This window comes from Mizuhopecten yessoensis, unplaced genomic scaffold, assembly GCF_002113885.1.
Source record: "Mizuhopecten yessoensis strain PY_sf001 unplaced genomic scaffold, ASM211388v2 scaffold10043, whole genome shotgun sequence".
In the NCBI taxonomy this organism is placed as follows: domain Eukaryota; kingdom Metazoa; phylum Mollusca; class Bivalvia; order Pectinida; family Pectinidae; genus Mizuhopecten; species Mizuhopecten yessoensis.
Window position 1 is genome coordinate 28189 of NW_018408350.1, and position 18005 is coordinate 46193.

An 18005-nucleotide genomic window follows, 5' to 3' on the forward strand; every position below is an offset into this window, starting at 1 on the left:
CTTCCGGCCTCTCCCGGTCCAACATCCTACTCGTTCACCCCGGCCCCTAAACAATGTGATGGCTGTTTTCTTCAACGACATACATAGATCTACTGGAACATATATAATTTGAATATATTTTTGATGTAATACAAATGAACTACGCCTTTCATTTTATCAAGGACCTTTATGTAATATATGCTGAGAGCCATGAAATACCACGGACTTGTATATATCTAATATATGTTCGTGGAAGTACGAAAAGTATTTTTTTTCAGCAAACGCCTTTGAAATCTCGTACTCGGGGAAGGGGGATGCTCATACTTGTCAGCAGAAATATTTACAAAGGGAAATTGATTCATATCTATACATGTATGTGTTATTCAGTGTCTTGATTTGTTTTGTTTTTTTAAATCGTTTACGAGACAGCTAAATATAACACTAATTAACAGATTAAACATGGCTGACGCACAACTAACAGTGATAAATAACGGCACTCAAAACCAATTTTATAACTTACAATAGCAGGATAATTGTTTATCAGTAACACCATTATATTTTTTTATTGATATACGATTAATTTAACAGATAAACCCAAACCCGTATAAGACGAACCGTGACTGACACGCGTATTTGAAACGCTTCTGTTGTAAATCTAATGTAAAGTATACATGGCATTCTATATAAAGTTAAGCTTCAATTGTAAAACTTTTTATTACTTTCATTTTGATCATCTTCGCCATAATCCAATTCCTCAAAATCCGTTTTCAATTCGCAATCTGGCCTCGTACAGCTATCACTCTCTACTGGCTGCCGCTGGTTGAACTTGTGACGTCACAGCCAGACTTGAAAATCTCTCATTCAGCGTAAGTGACCAGTACGCTGATTAGCAGTAGATTGACAGGTGCAAATTGCGCACTTCGGGGATCGATATCTCGGTACTGGATTTATTTAATCATATAATTGATTTGGTAGTTAAAATACAATGTAATTACATAGATGCAACTTCTTATAGCAGATTTTTCATAAGGGTCAATGTTTTCGGGAAGATTATAAACGATCACTCAACTAAAAAAATCATTTTTTCTACAACTTGTGGTTTAAGTACATGTAAAATCCTGTTTTGTGTAGATTTTGTATTTATATTTCCAAACATTCTAATGTTATTTACTGATATTCTTTTATATATTTTATTTACCAATATAAATCTTAAGTCTTCACAATGGCGTGCTTTTCAGTTACCAAAAGCTAATTTCACAGTACCAAGTGATATTGGAAAACTTTTTCATAGACAGAGGCAGCACATTTAATGTTTATAATATAATCATAAATGTAAAAATAAAATATCATAATCACCTATATTGTTTAGTTTGTTGAACTTTCTTTTGTAAACTTGTTTTTTTTTTTTTCAACTTAGAATTTTATTCAGATTTTTCAAACACATACGCATGACAAAAAATGAGATACAAGTCTGTAAATTATGACAGGAAAAGATGGATAATTGTACAGAACACTCATCTTACAGATTTCATACTACTCTCCTTACTACATGTCATACATATACACTTATTACACAGCCTTTGCCTGACTGACATTCATCTTTAAATCATATACCCATTCGTACATACAAAATACTTATGGCCATGCGATGTGTTTTTATGAGAGAGAGAGAGAGAGAGAGAGAGAGAGAGAGAGAGAGAGAGAGAGAGAGAGAGATGGCACTATTTCCTATCTAAAATTCAATTTATTAGCAAGATTGAAGCAGTAAATATTAAAAAAAACTTGTTCTTTATATTATAAGTCTTAACCGAGCTAAGATTAACTAAGGGTGCGATCAAGTTTGTAAAATGTTGTTCTATTGTTTGTCAATTTCAATTGAAATCCCCCACTTCAATATTTTATGATAATGACTTGTATGATCAGACTTAGCTTGATGGTGCCCTTAAAGCTTAAAGATGATGTAAATTGACAACGTAATATGTTTAGCCTTTCAGGACGTTCAGTACTTTGATTTCATTTTATATTGATTCTGTCAGCACATTAATGAAATAATAATACAAAATGTTTTTTAGCAATAAAAAAAGTTAATCTTCTCTTGGTATCATTTAATGATATGCGTAAAATACAAATATAAAATATACAAAGAAATTGTCTATGTGTGACAGAAATTATAGTGTTTATAAGTAAATGTTTATAAACCATAAATAATAAGAATGCCACGGAATGATATGTCTGGACTGTCCCCATTTTAACCATTAACAACAAATAAATGTAGTCAAACAAATTCAAATAAAAAACGAATAGGAATATCAATCAGAAAATTATTTATTAGATTGATTAACTTTGGAATATATCGAACCAATAGATTTAAAAATAATTGAAAGTTTATTTACTTTTTCACAATTATGATATTTAGAAAATAATTCTAAGATAATATCCAGTATCAGAAGCAGGTATTATTATGATACAGAACCGAGTCATCAAGGTTTGTTGATGTGTACAACACGATATAGTTCATTGATTGATTGGTTTATTGATAGGTTTTACGTCCGCTTCACTACCGAGTAGTTCGGTTACCAGCAGACGACTAAACAATATAGTGCCTAAGGAATATATATATATACTAGAATGTATTGATGACGTCATGTAACCAACGGTGATAAACAACATCAATCCACCTGAAGAAGCCCTAGAAGGCAGAAAAGCCTAGCGGATGAGTTGAAAGATTTATGTTTTTATTCTAAATAAATCTATGATGCATGATTAGCAGGTATATTTAGGCACCCGACAAAAACAAAACAAACATTAATAATGATGCTTTAATGTTCAAATGAACACGAAAAGGTAGGACTCGATTGCCATCTGATGCAGGATTTCAACTGCATTGTATTAAAAAGTTAAAATTTGATGATGCGATGTAGATGTACAAATATTAGCTATTCTTAATATAACGCCTTATAGTATCAAATATTTGAATTGTGTGATTAGTCAATGTTATGAATATGTATTATATTCAGGTATTTGACTTCTTAACATGCATTATATGCAGTGATTGTTATATCAGTATATTGTAATATTATGGCAGACTATATGTAAAATATTTTTTAATGGCAATATCATATGTAAATGCTCTTTTGTTTAATGATGTCTATTTAACATGAAGCCGAATTTCCGCACGTATGATTAAACATAGACATTGTCTATTACTTCGAAATTTTATATCCAAAAATCACTTAGAATTTGTTATATCTACTTAACTTTTGATGTATCACATGAACAGAAAAGCTGAAAAATCACACAGGTAAGTCACTTAACTGTGTAACCTGTGGGGTTAGTGTGAAACAGACTATAACTGGTGTGCCATTGTTTTTCTATATCTTTGTTTGTTTGTTTGATTTTGTTTAACGTCCTATTTACAGCTAAGGTCATTTAAGGACGGCCTCCCCTGTGTGCAAGATGCATGCGTGTAGTGTATGTGTGTGTATTTTGGGAGGCTGCGATATGTTCGTGTTCGTCTCCTTGTGATAGCGCGGAACTGATGCCGACTTTATAGTGCTACCTCACTGAGACATACTGCCGAAGACACCCAGCAGGACGCCCCACCCGGTCACATTATACTGACAACGGGCGAACCAGTCGTCCCACTCCTAATTTGCTGAGCGTTAAGCAGGAGTAGAAACTACCATTTTTAAAGACTTTGGTATGTCTCGGCCAGGGGACAGAACCCAAAGCCTTCCTCACAGGGGCGAACGCTCAACAAATGGCCAAAAGTGAGGCATTGTCAAGGGAGACATTAGGAAGAAGAAAGTTATTTAGAAAGGAGAGAAGAGATAAGGTCCCAAATTTAGTCGCCTCTTACCATCATGCAATTGGGGGCAGCAGGTACAATTCTTACGCCCTACTTTCTATATCTACATTTGTCTTTGTTCTCGTTGGGGAAACGAGAACACTCCGGCTAAATCAAGGGTGTTGGTTCATTTTTCATCACACCTCTGGTTACACGTTGTATGTTTTGGCGCTGTCTACTACACTGGCTTAACTACGTGTGTTTTGTTACTAAACTATATATAAGGTGTAGTGTGTCCTCTTTTAAATTAAATATCCGGCTAAACACCGATTGTTTGTGATTATTATGTGCTTATTATTTTCGCGTTTTTTACGATAAATATACTATTTTGTGTTGTTCTCTCTACTTTTTATTACTCCAGTGACTGAATATAAAAAAACAAGACACGTATTATTTCAACGAATATATAAATACACTATTTCAAAAACGTGAATGACACACACACACAACTTTGCTCAAAGCATTGTCAACTTACAAAGCTTATCTGTTAATACGAATAATACAAGTAGACCTACGCTTGTGTATTAGATATCAGATAAGCTGACGACGATTTGTTTGCTATCTAATAATATTTATATGGCCATATCCCACGGAGCGCAGGTACCGTTACATGGGGCAAGGTCACATACACATTTTGTCGTTAAAGTACAAAAGGTTTTTTAAAACGTTTTAACTAAAATATGTTACCTGAATTGTACTTTTCACCTGACTATTACCTTAGTTGCTATCGCGGATTCGCTGAGGAGCGATCCCAGTCTTTATAGCCGGACGCTTTACCTCTGAGCAATTGAGGAATTTAGTCTTAACTGAAGTTTGTAAGACAACGTTAACACTCACAACATCACTGTCTAAACTGTGGTCGTTCTTATATTGTTTACTATACATTCATATTTACACATATTTATGTGTCTTAGATTTGTTTAAATTGATTGTACTGTTATGGGTTTTATGTCTTTTTGCTCCTTTGATTACACCCTCTGTATCGAGTATGAACTTCCGATTTGAAGGGATGAGTTTTATTAAATTTGTAATATTTTCGTCTTTGCATAAGTGTTACGTTTCCAAAGTTTCGACGCAAACCATGTACTTGAATTAAGTATTCGTTTGCTGTACAAATATAGGGAGAGAGAGAGAGAGAGAATCCTAACTATTTGTTAATTGGTATTTGATATCTGAAATACTTGACTGTTTTTAGTGCGCACTCAGGTCTTAGTTCGAATCTTCGTCTACAGGTAAAGCATTTAACCCCTGTTTGAACTTATAGAAGTGTATTTAATTTGTCATCGTTACCTACATCCCTGACAATAATATGTGTATTATTACAATGTTTATCGAATCTGATTATGAAATGTATATTTTATTGTATATAACACACTTTGCTACATTATGTATGATGTTTCATTTTCAACTTAACTCCTGGCCATATATGATATCTACATGGAAATGCTATGTGTGGTTTATCGTATATAATGCTATAATACATGAAACTATTTGCGTTGTTTTATTTTTTAGCGCAGCCCTGTACATAGAAACAAGTAGTGAAGGAAGACAATTGTATAACCCGTGCCTTGTACGGTCCTCGAACTAGCATTGAAATATCACCGGACAGGATTGCATACAAATTGAATAACGCGCGTTTAAAGAAAGCAGTGTAATGTTTTTATTTCCTTTTTCCTATATGCCAACCTGTTATCGAATTTCGAGCTGTCTGTCAATGGGACCTGTTCTTGTAACGTCACGAGTACACGCGACCGTCCCGTCTAAACAATATAGTTCGTGGAAACAGACACAAAATCATCAATTTAATTTCAACAATTTAATCCATATATATTCCACCGTAAGGACATAAATTGTTGCGAGGTACATTGTTCAAATTGGTTTTTTAATCCGGTAGCACGGAAGGGTTGCCACGAGGAATGCGAGTTATAATTGATGTGGTGATTTTCGTGACGTCAATAATACACTTAATGTAGTGACGTCGGTCAAAACGATGTCAATAAGTCACGACGTCACGAACATGTTCTTCATATCACTACACCAATGGGAATTATGTGAGAACTATGATATGATATCTTTCTATTTTGTTTGGTAAGGTTATATAGTGGTAATGCAGAGCAAATGGAATTAAATATCTATAAAAAAAAATTGTGATTATTATTATTTTATTATTTTTACAACAATCGGATCAGAGGTGCTAGTTTCAACTACTTCTCAGTCTTAAATCTGTATGCTAGATATTGAATAAGGTGGTTTTATTGTTTTTGTGACTTTGAATAATATTTCTGTTCATGTTTTAAAAACAAAAATCAACTCTCTGTATAAATATATCAGAACTCAGGTGACCGTTAAGGCCCATGGGCTTCTTGTTATTAAATTGATCTTTAGGAAATTTGATGAACACCTATATACAACACAAACAAGTGAATAAAAATTGAGCCCCCCCCCCCCTTCTTTACAATATGTAGAGTATACAATAATGTATACTCAAAATGAGCAGCTACCCGTGTTTTGTTACCCCCAGTCATAAAACGTGAACTTTTTTTTCTTCCAAGGAATTTAGCAGATAATAAGTATACACACCACTTCGCAGAATATTGCAGAGGGAGAACCTGTCAGTTCGAGTCTCACAAAGATTAGTAATTATTCAATGAATCACCTGATCAGATATGTAATGTGCATATCATGGTCAAGCATTATTTGCCTCGTTTCTGACTTTCATCTGTCGAGTGGTACAATTGTACTAATTGCGATTTGCATATAATGTGACTCTGTGACAGTACTTACGCATTTCATTTCTTTATATTCTTTTTTTTAAATTGAACCTTATTCCAGAGACGTAATATATACGTCTCTGCTTATACATTCCCCGTTATCTCGAGTGAGGACGTTGTCGTTAAGTTGTAAATTGGAAGACACATAATCTATACGAATCTACATACTAACTTCAGGTGCCCCCTTACCCTCCCGCTGACATCCCTTTGATGTCATACCTGTACACAGGTACATAGGTGTGTCTTGGGCCTCCTGCTGTCAGCACTGGACACAGGTGTTTAGTGTTACTTACCTGTAAAAGATTTTAAATTATAACTTGTGTAAGCTACGCGTGTAGGAGGAAACACAAATGTTTGAATCTCATAATTCAATGATATTTTCGAGATAAATGTAATCACGGAATTAGAATATAAGTCCGGTATATAATTTAGCATCGCATACATAGGTACTGTATCGTATACAATTAAATGTGTAACTGTCGGTATTTTGCTGTTTATTTGAATTGTCGACCTAACATAAAAGAGACATAGTGTCGTCGATTTGTCATTAAACGGCGATACTAAAAATATTGACATTTAAAAACAGCAGACACGCGACGTTAAAGTTATTTTGTAAACATTTTTCACTGATATATTTCCGTATTTTTGGTAGAGGTACCACAGTTTATAACTTTGCAATATTAATATTCCGGCACAGAAACTGATCACGAAGTATTGCTGTTCAATGACGACATGATTGAATAAGTTCTCACTGTAGATTAGAGACATATAAAGTATAAACGTTTCTGTGTAGGGTAAAGCAAATTATTGTAAACTGACTTTCCAGCTAAAATTAAGAAATATGTTTGATCGACAACACTAAGACTATTTCTGTTCTATTTCCTTAAACTCGTACATTCGAATAAAATGTCATCAGTACTCATATACAGGCTGCAGTTATGATGTCACTACCCTGTTATATCGTTGAGTACTGAACTTGAATCTAACAAACCATCAACAGCTTACCGATCTGATTTACTTCGTCTTTTTATTCCTTTTGCCATTTTTAGGGTCCACGTTAAAAGTTTAACCTTTGTTTATTGTTTATCTACTCTACCATACGCGTCGTTACATCACTGTGTATACTATGTTTGTTGTTTTATTATTTATTAAACCCATTGTGAACTTATAGGACTTTGTTTACTGCACGCCTGGTTACAATCTGCTTTTCGATACATTAGTGCAAACGTTTCTAGGTTCAATTTACGCTATGTGTATGTAATCAGGTTGTGTCGTTGTCCCTTCAGTGAGGGCGTAAGAATTGTACCTGCTGCCCCCATTGCATGATCGTGGGAGGCGACTAAATTTGGAATCTTATGTTTTCTCTTCTTTCTAAACAACTTTCTCTTTCCTAATGTCTCTCTTGACCATGCCTCACTTTTGGCCTTTAGTTGAGCGTTCGCCCCTGTGATGAAGGCTTTGGGTTCTGTCCCCTGGCCGATACATACCTGAGTCTGTAAAAATGGTAGTTTCTACTCCTGCTTAACACTCAACAATTTAGGAGTGGGGTGTCCTGCTTGGTTTCCTCGGCAGTGTGTTTCGGTGAGATAGCACTATAAAGTCGGCATCAGTCAAAGGAGACAAACACATATCGCAGGCTCCCAAAACACACACGCATACACTACACGCATGCATCTTGCACACATGGGAGGCCGTCATTAACTTGCCATAGCTGTTGATAGGACGTTAAACAATACTAAACCAAACTAAATTGTACATTCCTGTCTACTGTATGGGTAGTATGTCTTTGTTAACCACTCCCCCGATAAGCTTTGGCATTGTAAAGTATTAGTGAGGTTTCAGTTTTACTACAACCCTGGCTTTGTTAATTATACATCTGTCAACACTGCATGTGTTCTGTCATTTCACTCGGAGTACATTATGTGCGTTATGTCGTTAACAGCTGCCGTTCTTATTGCTTATATCACCTTTGGAACAACACTTGAAAGGTTAAGGACACATTCTTATGGCATATTTATATATAAACACTATTTCCCTCTCACTTGACAGATACACTACATATATCTATTGTAGAAATATTTCCCTGTTTGACTCGAGGGCAAAGACGGTGGAAATCCACTGTCAATACATTTGTAGGCGTGCAGTTGTTGTGGGATTTCCGAGTTTGATCTATATTAAGAGTATTTCGTCATGTCTCCTACACCCGGCTTAAACCGGTTTGTAATCAACCTTCTAATACTTTCTTACTTTCATACCAGAAAAGTATGCAAACAATAATAAATTATCCTCTTTGTGTTTTAATATTTAATATTTAATATTGATATAAATAGGTTAGGAATGACAAAAGAGGAAACTTCATTTCTCAAAGGGCAATTCTGGATATTTATGTCTGGGATTGAAGTGAGAAATAACCCTGTATACAAAAAAACAAACTATTATATGATCATATTTTTCCTACATGCGGGTATAGGTGGTTAAATCAGAATAAGACCAACATTGTAAGCGACCTTCACAAATCACGTATACCTAACGTGCTTGTTTTATAGTTTCTGGAATTTTTATATTAAGTTTAAAACTCTAGCAAAGGTATGTTGATTATATACCTTTTATTCCAACATTCTGTTAATAATTCATTGATCATCTGTCATTTCTTGTTGCTCATACAATTTAGTTGTAAATTGTAATACCGAATTGAATGAAAGTTTTATGCATATGGAAGTCCTGTACCGATCAATTTCAAACGGATGATCTAAATCTAAAATATCACGAAAACAATGTTTTAGTTATAAACAGATTGAAATCTTACGCTGCTGTTATTAATTTAGTAATTATAGTTGGTAAACAAACTACAGGACCACTATCTAGTTTTAATACAAAACATACAAAATGGCCGCTACATACTACTTACTAGGTAGCCCGATAAAGCTAGTCGATAACTGCTGTAGTGTTTTTGCACACGTCATACGGTAAACAAACATGAATAGATACAATGATATGGTTTCAAATCAAGTTTACAAACACCTAAAACAAACACCTTGTTACCCCTTATAGCATAAAACTCAATTACTTGAACTATATCTATATGTTCACGTTGATGGTTACATATAGGGATCTACCTGATTGAATATCATTGTAAATACTTAAGACGCCATGATAGCGCCACGTAATATTTACAAAGATGTAAATATAGGAAAACAATTTGGGGGGAGTACCCTGGTAGATCTGTAGAAGAGTATTTCGTCATGTCTACTACAACTGGCTTAAACAGGTTTGTAATCAAACCTTCTAATACTTTCTTACTAGAGTAAGGTGATAAAAGCAACCAGAAAGGTATGCAGACAATAATAAATGATCCTCTTTGTGTTTCGATATTTAATGTTTAATATTGATATAAATAGGTTAAGTATGACAAAAGAGGAAACTTCATTTCTCAAAGGACAATTCTAGATATTTATGTCTGGCATTGAAGTGATTAATAATCCTTTTTACAAAAAAATCTATTATATGATCCTATTTTTCCTACATGTGGGTATAGGTGGTTAAACCAGAATAAGACCAAAATTGTAAGTGACCTTCACAAATCACGTATAGCTAACGTGCTTGTTTTAAAGTATCTGGAATTTATATATTAAGTTTGAAACTCCACTTCACTATACAGGTATAAAGACAGCACGGTTTTACTTCCTGATACGTTATCTGTAATTGTGACAAACTGTCGCCTGCTCGAGCAGTGCACATGAGTCATGAACGGGTACTACAAATCTCTAGTAAAGGTAGGTTGATTATAAACTTTTTATTCCAACATTCTGTAAATAATTCATTGATCATCTGTCATTTCTTGTTGCTCATACAATTTAGTTATAATTTGTAATACCGAATTGAATGAAGGTTTTATGCATATGGAAATCCTGTACGGATCAATTTCAAACGGATGATCTAAATCTAAAATATCATGAAAACAATGTTTTAGTTATAAACAGATTAAAATCTTACGCTGCTGTAATTAATTTCTCTAGGTAATTATAGTTGGTGAATAAACTACAGGACCACTTTCTAGTTTTTATACAAAACATACAAAATGGCCGCTACGTACTACTCGGTAGCCCGATAACGATAGTCGATAACTGCTGTAGTGTTTTTGCACACGTCATACGGTAAATAAAAGTGAATGGATACAATGATATGGTTTCAAATCAAGTTTACAAACACCTTGTTACCCCTTATATCATAAAACCTAATTACTTGAACTATATAGATGGTTACATATAGGGATCTACCTGATTGGATATCATTGTAAATACTAAAGACGCCATGATAATATTAACAAAAATGTAAATGTAGGAAAAATATTTTGGGGGAGTACCCTGGTAGATCTGTTGTTCAAGAAAATAAACATGTTCTGTTTCATCGATTACACCCGTCGTGTCTTTTCTAACTGCTCCCTTGGTGTGATTTGACTTTGTTAACTATGGGTGTAGTTTCAGATCTTATTACAACCCCAACTGTGTTAACTATACATCTGTCGAAACTACATGTGTACATTGTATTTCGTCCTTGGAACGAAACTCCAAAGGCAAAAGACACATTCTTACGGCACATTTAGAAACAAAAATAAGTTTCTCCCTCATTTGACAAAAAAACTCCATATTGTTTGGGGAAAGGTTTTTCTGTCTACCTGATTAATTGTTTATGTAAATACTACAGACGGCATGCAAGCACTNCAACCCCAACTGAGTTAACTATACATCTGTCGAAACTACATGTGTTTTGTCATAATTAATTTCATTATGTACGTTATGTGTACATTGTATTTCGTCCTTGGAACGAAACTCTAAAGGCAAAAGACACATTGAGACCCCTGGGTCATAACTTTGAAACAGTTGAGATCCCCACCCTAAAACANAAGGTTATATTCTATTTTAAATACATCACCGTGCAAGCGATGCGTCTTGTTTCATTATCTATTACATCCATCTTTAAATCATATGCCTTTATTTCCTGCACTCCTCGTTACAATGAGCTTGCTGTTCCTTTTTTGATTAAATCCTCGGTATACTGTTGAGAATATGTTTAGTTTCATCATTCACTATACCCTTGACCACAGTATGGGTGTTGTATGATATGGCATTGTGTCATGTGCCTGGTTTAACTATGGGTGTTTCGTTTTCATTTCATCCCTTACTGTCAAAACTACATATTTTTTTATGTTTTGTTATAATTAATTTCACTTTGAGTACATTATGTACGTAATGTCGTTAACAACTGCCGTTTATAAGCGTTTATATAACCCTTGTGACGAAATAAAAAGGCGAAAGACACATTCTTACAGCATATTTCGAAATAAGCATTAGTTTCTCCCCCTGTTGACAGATATACTTGATATCCGGTTCGTGAAAGATTGATTTGACTTTCTGCGTTTAATCTATTTAAAGATTACTTCGTCATGTTGACTAAAACCGGTGTCAACCGGTTTGTAATCATACCTTACAGAACCTTCTAATACGAGTTAAGTGATAAAAGCAAACAGAAAGGTATGTGGATAATCATAAATTATCCTCTTTGTGCTGTACTATTCCCTCCACCAAATAAATTGTGAACAGGTTAGGTATGACCATAAAGAAAACCTCATTCCTCAAAGGAAAATTCTACATGTGTTCATGTTTAGAATCGATTAAACTAAAATATGTAACCTGAATTGTACTTTTCACCTGATTACACTAGGAATGATATACCTTCGTTATATTCTCTTTTCTCCTGGCTACATATGAATCATGTGACCACACTCCGGTTATTATGTTCCCCAATCAAAGTTTGTGGGACATATTGTTTTTGCTTCATTTCTTCTTCTTATAAAGTCCCCCAAACGAATTGGGGGATTTATTGGTTTTACTCCGTTTCTTATTATTATTAAGTCACCCCGAACGAAGTCGGGTGACTTGTTGTTATTGTTCCGTTTCTTACTTTTTCTTCTTATTATTTTTTTCTTCCGCCGCTTTTATCCGCGCTTAATCTCAGGCACTTCTAATATGATTCTAATCAAACTCAGTGAAAGGGATTATAACATCACAGCGCTTGTTTTCGTCAAAACATTAATTGACTTTGGATTCAAAATGGCACTAAGAACACAACTGCAGTGCTCATTGCAATTCTAGTTATTATTATTCTTCTTCCGCCATAAAAGGTTCCGACACATTTCTCAAAAACCACTGGACGGAACTTAATGAAACTTGACACAAGTGTTTGTCATGGTCAGAAGTTGTGCAAATGGCCTTTTATTGTCCGATCGGTCAACCAAGATGGCCGCCTCGGCCTCTAATTGGTCAAAATTTAAATATTGTTTGATGAAAATAGGTATATATGGGTATTAGGGGACTGCGAATTTAACCGCATGAGTTGCATTGACATATCAACCAAACGGAGGCTTATGATTGGTCGAAATTTAGATATTGTTCGATTTTGATGAAAATTGGTATATAGTGGTATTGGGGGACTGCGAATTTAACCGCTTGAGTTTTGTTGCCATAGTAACCAAACGGAGGCTTCTTATTGGTCAAAATTAAGGTATTGTTCGTTTTTGTTGAAAATTGGTTTATAGGTGTATTAGTGGACTACGAATTAAACCGCATAGGCCACCACGGCCTCTAATTGGTCGAAATTAAATGTTGCTCAAATTTCACAAGTAGGTGTATTTTGGCACTGCTAAAATAACTGCGGGGTTTGGGCGACTTCTGTAATGGTCCCCCATTACAATAAGTACTTGTCATTATTTTTATTATTCTTATTTCTTCCACTTCTTCGGCCGACGAAGTTTCCGACATGTTTCTCGAAAACCGTCAGTCGGAATTTAACGAAACTTTACATGAGTGTTTGTGTATGACAGGCGGTGCGCAAGAGTATTTTCCTTTTTCGATGGGTCGTCCGACTGGTCAGCTAGACGGTGGCCTCAGATTGGTCGAAATTTAGACATTGTCCGATTTTAATGACATTTGATTTATAGTTGTAGTATGGCACAACCAAAACAACTGCGGTGTTTGTTTGGTGATTAAACAAAATGGCCGCCGATTCCTGACCTCTGATTGGTCCAAATTTAAATATTGTCAGATTTCGATCAAATTTGGTATGCATGTGAATCATGGGCCAATGATCACTTCCGAAAGTTAGATTTCTCAGTTCAACAAAATTGCCCTCATTTCCGTCCTTTGATTGGTCGAAATTTTAATATTGTCCAATTGTGATCAAATTTAGTATATAGGTGTATAATAGGACAATGATCACTTCCGTAGCTTAGATTTCACATTTCAACAAAATGGCCGACGTTTTTTCCTCTGATTGGTCGAAATTTATATATTGTTTGATTTTGATGAAAATTGGTATATAGGAGTATTAGGGGACTGTGAATTCAAACGCATAGGTTTTATATCAACCACATGGAGGCTTCTAATTGGTCGAAATTTATATATTGTTCGATTTTATGAAAATTGGTATATATGGATATTAGGGGACTGCGAATTTAATCGCATAGGTATTGTTGCCATAGCAATCACACAGACACTTCTGTTTGGTCGCAATTTAGAAATTGTTCGATTTCACTGAAATTTAGTATGTATATTGAAAGGGTATTATGGCATTGCGAACCTTTTCTGATGCATCTTTGCGACTATGGGTGCAGTTTGGTGGACATCTGTAATTAGTACTTGTTGCCTTAGTTGTTATCGTGGATTCGCTGAAGAGCGATCCCAGTCTTTTTAGTCGGACGCTCTACCTCTGAGCAACTGGGGAATTTAGTCTTAGCTGAAGTTTGTAAGACAACGTTGACACTATGGACAATGTAAATCTTATACATTCACAACATCACTGTCTAAACTGCGGTCGTTCTGATATTGTTTACTATACATTCATATTTACGCATATTTATGTGTCTTATATTTGTTTACATTGATTGTACTGTTATGGGTTTTATGTCTTTTTGCACCTTTGATTACACCCTCTGTATCGAGTATGAACTTCCGATTTGAAGGGATGCGTTTTATTAAGTTTGTAATAGTTTCGTCTTTGAATAAGTGTAACATTTCCAAAGTTTCGACGCAAACCATGTACTTGAATGAAGTATTGGTTTGCTGTACAAATATAGGGAGAGAAAGAGAGAGAAAATCCTAACTATTTGTTAATTGGTATTTGATATCTGAAATACTTTACTGTTTTTAGTGCGCACTCAGGTCTTAGTTCGAATCTTCGTCTACAGGTAAAGCATTTAACCCCTGTATGAACTTATAGAAGTGTATTTAATTTGTCATCGTTACCTACATCCCTGCCAAAACTATGTGTATTATTACAATGTTTACCGAATCTGATTGTAAAATGTATATTTCATTGTATATAACACACTTTGCTACGTTATGTATGATGTTTCATTTCAACTTAACTCCTGGCCATATATGATATTTACATGGAAACGCTATGTGTGGTTTATCGTATATAATGCTATAATACATGAAGCTATTTGCGTTGTTTTATTGTTTAGCGCAGCCTTGTACATAGAAACACAAGTAACGAAGGAAGAAAATTGTATAATCCGTGCCTTGTAATGTCCTCGAACTAGCATTGAAATATCACCGGTACACCACCCCACCTTTCTCTACTTAGGAACTTGAATTGCTCATAAAGTGGGTCTTTCGAATTAAACCTAGCATACACAATGGTTTGTTTTATATGCATCTGTGCATATAGTCAATAACATCACTATTGACGCCTGCTTTCTACAAATAAACCTTCATAGCAAATTTGAACACTGAAAGTATTTTTCATTTGAATACTTGTATTGAGAGAAAAAAAAATCATTTTACTCAATATTAATGAAAAAATACAATTTACCGACAAGTGTCGCAGTTACTTTGAATAGTAATTTTTTGATGTTTTTGAATCACAATTTTATATTTGTGCAGAAGTGCGACTTCTTTTGTATAATTTCTAGTAATATGTTTTCACGAAAACAAGAATCCCATTACAATGATAGTATTTAGGGGGTTTATTAGGCCATATCTGATACCAATATCAACTAACAATGCTTACGATTTACGCGACATAGCGTAAAGTGCACATAACCCCAAACGGTCGCCGACACAGTAGTGTACCAGATGTGTACCATGAAGTATTTGTGTCCCACAACTCAAAATGTTGTTACATTTCAACAAAAGCAATGTGTAGTAATATCAGTTGCTCCGTTATACTGTGTTTAACCTTTTACTGCATTGTGTAAAGAAAGAGTTCCCCCTGCCCAATCCCACTCCAATGTTTTCAACTATTTATCAATGGTTTATTTACTTGTTTATCTAAAATTTATAATAACAGATTTTGTAAACATAAATTAAACTTTTTGAATAAAATAAAATATCAATCATTTTGATTTGAAAAGTAACAGAAATAACAACTATACAGCTCACTGTCTCTTTGACTGTGTTGAATCAAAACACCTCTTTTTTAGATCGAGGCGGTGAGGTGAGTCCTCTATCTGATTACATGATAGATTATTTTCAATCAAACAGAGGAAGTTGCTGTCCTCTACACTGGCGTCACTTATATGGGGCGAAGCAGATAAAATCACTCAGGCCGAGGGAGTAGTTCTACAGCGACGAAAGTTATAACACATGTCGAATGCCCCAACCATGAGTTATACCGTTATCACAGTCGGTTGACAAGATTTCAATCATCAGCAGCATCGTTTAAATCGTTTTCTCCATATTTCGAAGTACCGTTTTTAATTTCCAGTAGCACACCTCGTTGACCTAAGCTAAACCGCTACACAACAGTTATGTACTGGTCAGCTATCTGTGCAAACTCGAAATGAACTTCAAATTCTTTGTAAATAATATATTTAAAAGACCAGTGTTTTAAAAACAGATCTGCTGTCAATTTAAAAGAGACTCAAAGCTCGTTTGACATACTTGTATATCAATTACACGATAAAATATAGATCAAATGGAACTATTTGTGTATTGTTCAATTGTGTATTTCGTATTTATTTACAACTAATCGGTGCTATTCGAAAAATGCTGTTCAGTTAAGGTTGTTTACAGGACGGTAATTACATGTTTACGTGAACAAAATCATAATTTTTAAATGTTTAAAGAGAATTAATAAATAAACATTAATATAAAGCGCACTATGGAAAATGTTTGAACGGAACAGCGTTGTATTCCCTTGTAAATATTTGAAATGTGCATCTCAGTAAATGGTGAAATGAAAATACAACACAACACTATAAATGTTGCGTACACTCCCCATAACACTTCGGGTCTAATAGTAATGTTTGTAATACCCCGAGATACCCTATGAGTTGTGCGACTTTGTTTTAAAAAGACATAGTTTAACGTTACTTGTTCTTTTATTACACCCCTGTATTCACCATGACTATTTTGAGATATTTTCTTCAACCCTCGTTCTAGTTAGGCTCACCTACGCTCTTTGCACTCCTCGAACAGATAATGGCATAACTGAAAGCTCTACGAGCGACACTCGACTTTAAAGCCTGTCATTTTTACCTTTACACTATCGTGCGAAACTAGTCTACATGTTTTTGTGTCATCCACAAGGTGCTCGTGCACAGATACCTCGATTTTTTATGTCATATTCGAGGGTTGGAGAGAAGGATATTGAGCGAAACCACAAGTATCGGGGATGAGATGGTCATTACATTGCTATTGACGAGAGTAAAAGGACTTAGGGCGTTAACGGTCATTTTTGGCCTCATAAAAAAAGTAAAAAATTCAACTCTAATTTATTTACAAAGTTCTGTTATAAACATCATATTGGTTAATTAGGGCTATCTGTCTTTGTGTTTTCCAATGCGCATGCGTATATGCCCTACCTTAGCAACGTATCTTGACGCCCATAGTCCTTTCCCCGTCCGGTCTTTCAGTAATGGTGGAATTATCCAATTTCAATCCTATATGAACAATCTAATCAACTATGTTGCAAACATAGTGTATGTTTGGTTATCAGAAATATGATAATGATAAAGGCGATTTGCATGTTGACGTACCCAAACTCAGAAATATGTGTCAATTTAAACTTTATTTTTCTAGATGTCACCAACGAAACTAGCTGTAAGGCCAATATAACCAACAGAAAAAATGGCGTCGGGTTCAGACGATAGTGGGGGCCTAAAGCCTTTCGATTGGGGTACGTATTTCTTGCTGTTCATGGTTTTATGTGTACGTTTTTCATATTATAAATGATTTTTGGGATAAGTCTTTTCCTGTTATGTATGGTTTTTGAGGAAAGTATTTCCTGTTTTAAATGGTTTAAAAGTAAGTTCGGCTTTTAACTTTATTTACAGTCGTAAGTACTTTCAAAAATATATTTGGATTGTTTACAAGAGTTTAGGAATATTTCGACTGAGTATTTCCAGT

The 18005-nt window shown here is 34.7% G+C and overlaps 1 long non-coding RNA gene across 1 annotated transcript in view; it reads left to right on the forward strand.

The window, feature by feature from the left end:
• Window positions 1-17775, forward strand: part of LOC110459339 — a 29403-nt gene extending 11628 nt beyond the window's left edge. Inside the window, exon 2 of the long non-coding RNA XR_002463884.1 lies at window positions 17679-17775. This is a non-coding gene — a long non-coding RNA (uncharacterized LOC110459339). The remainder of the gene's footprint in view (window positions 1-17678) is intronic.
• The last annotated feature ends 230 nt before the right edge of the window (window positions 17776-18005 follow it).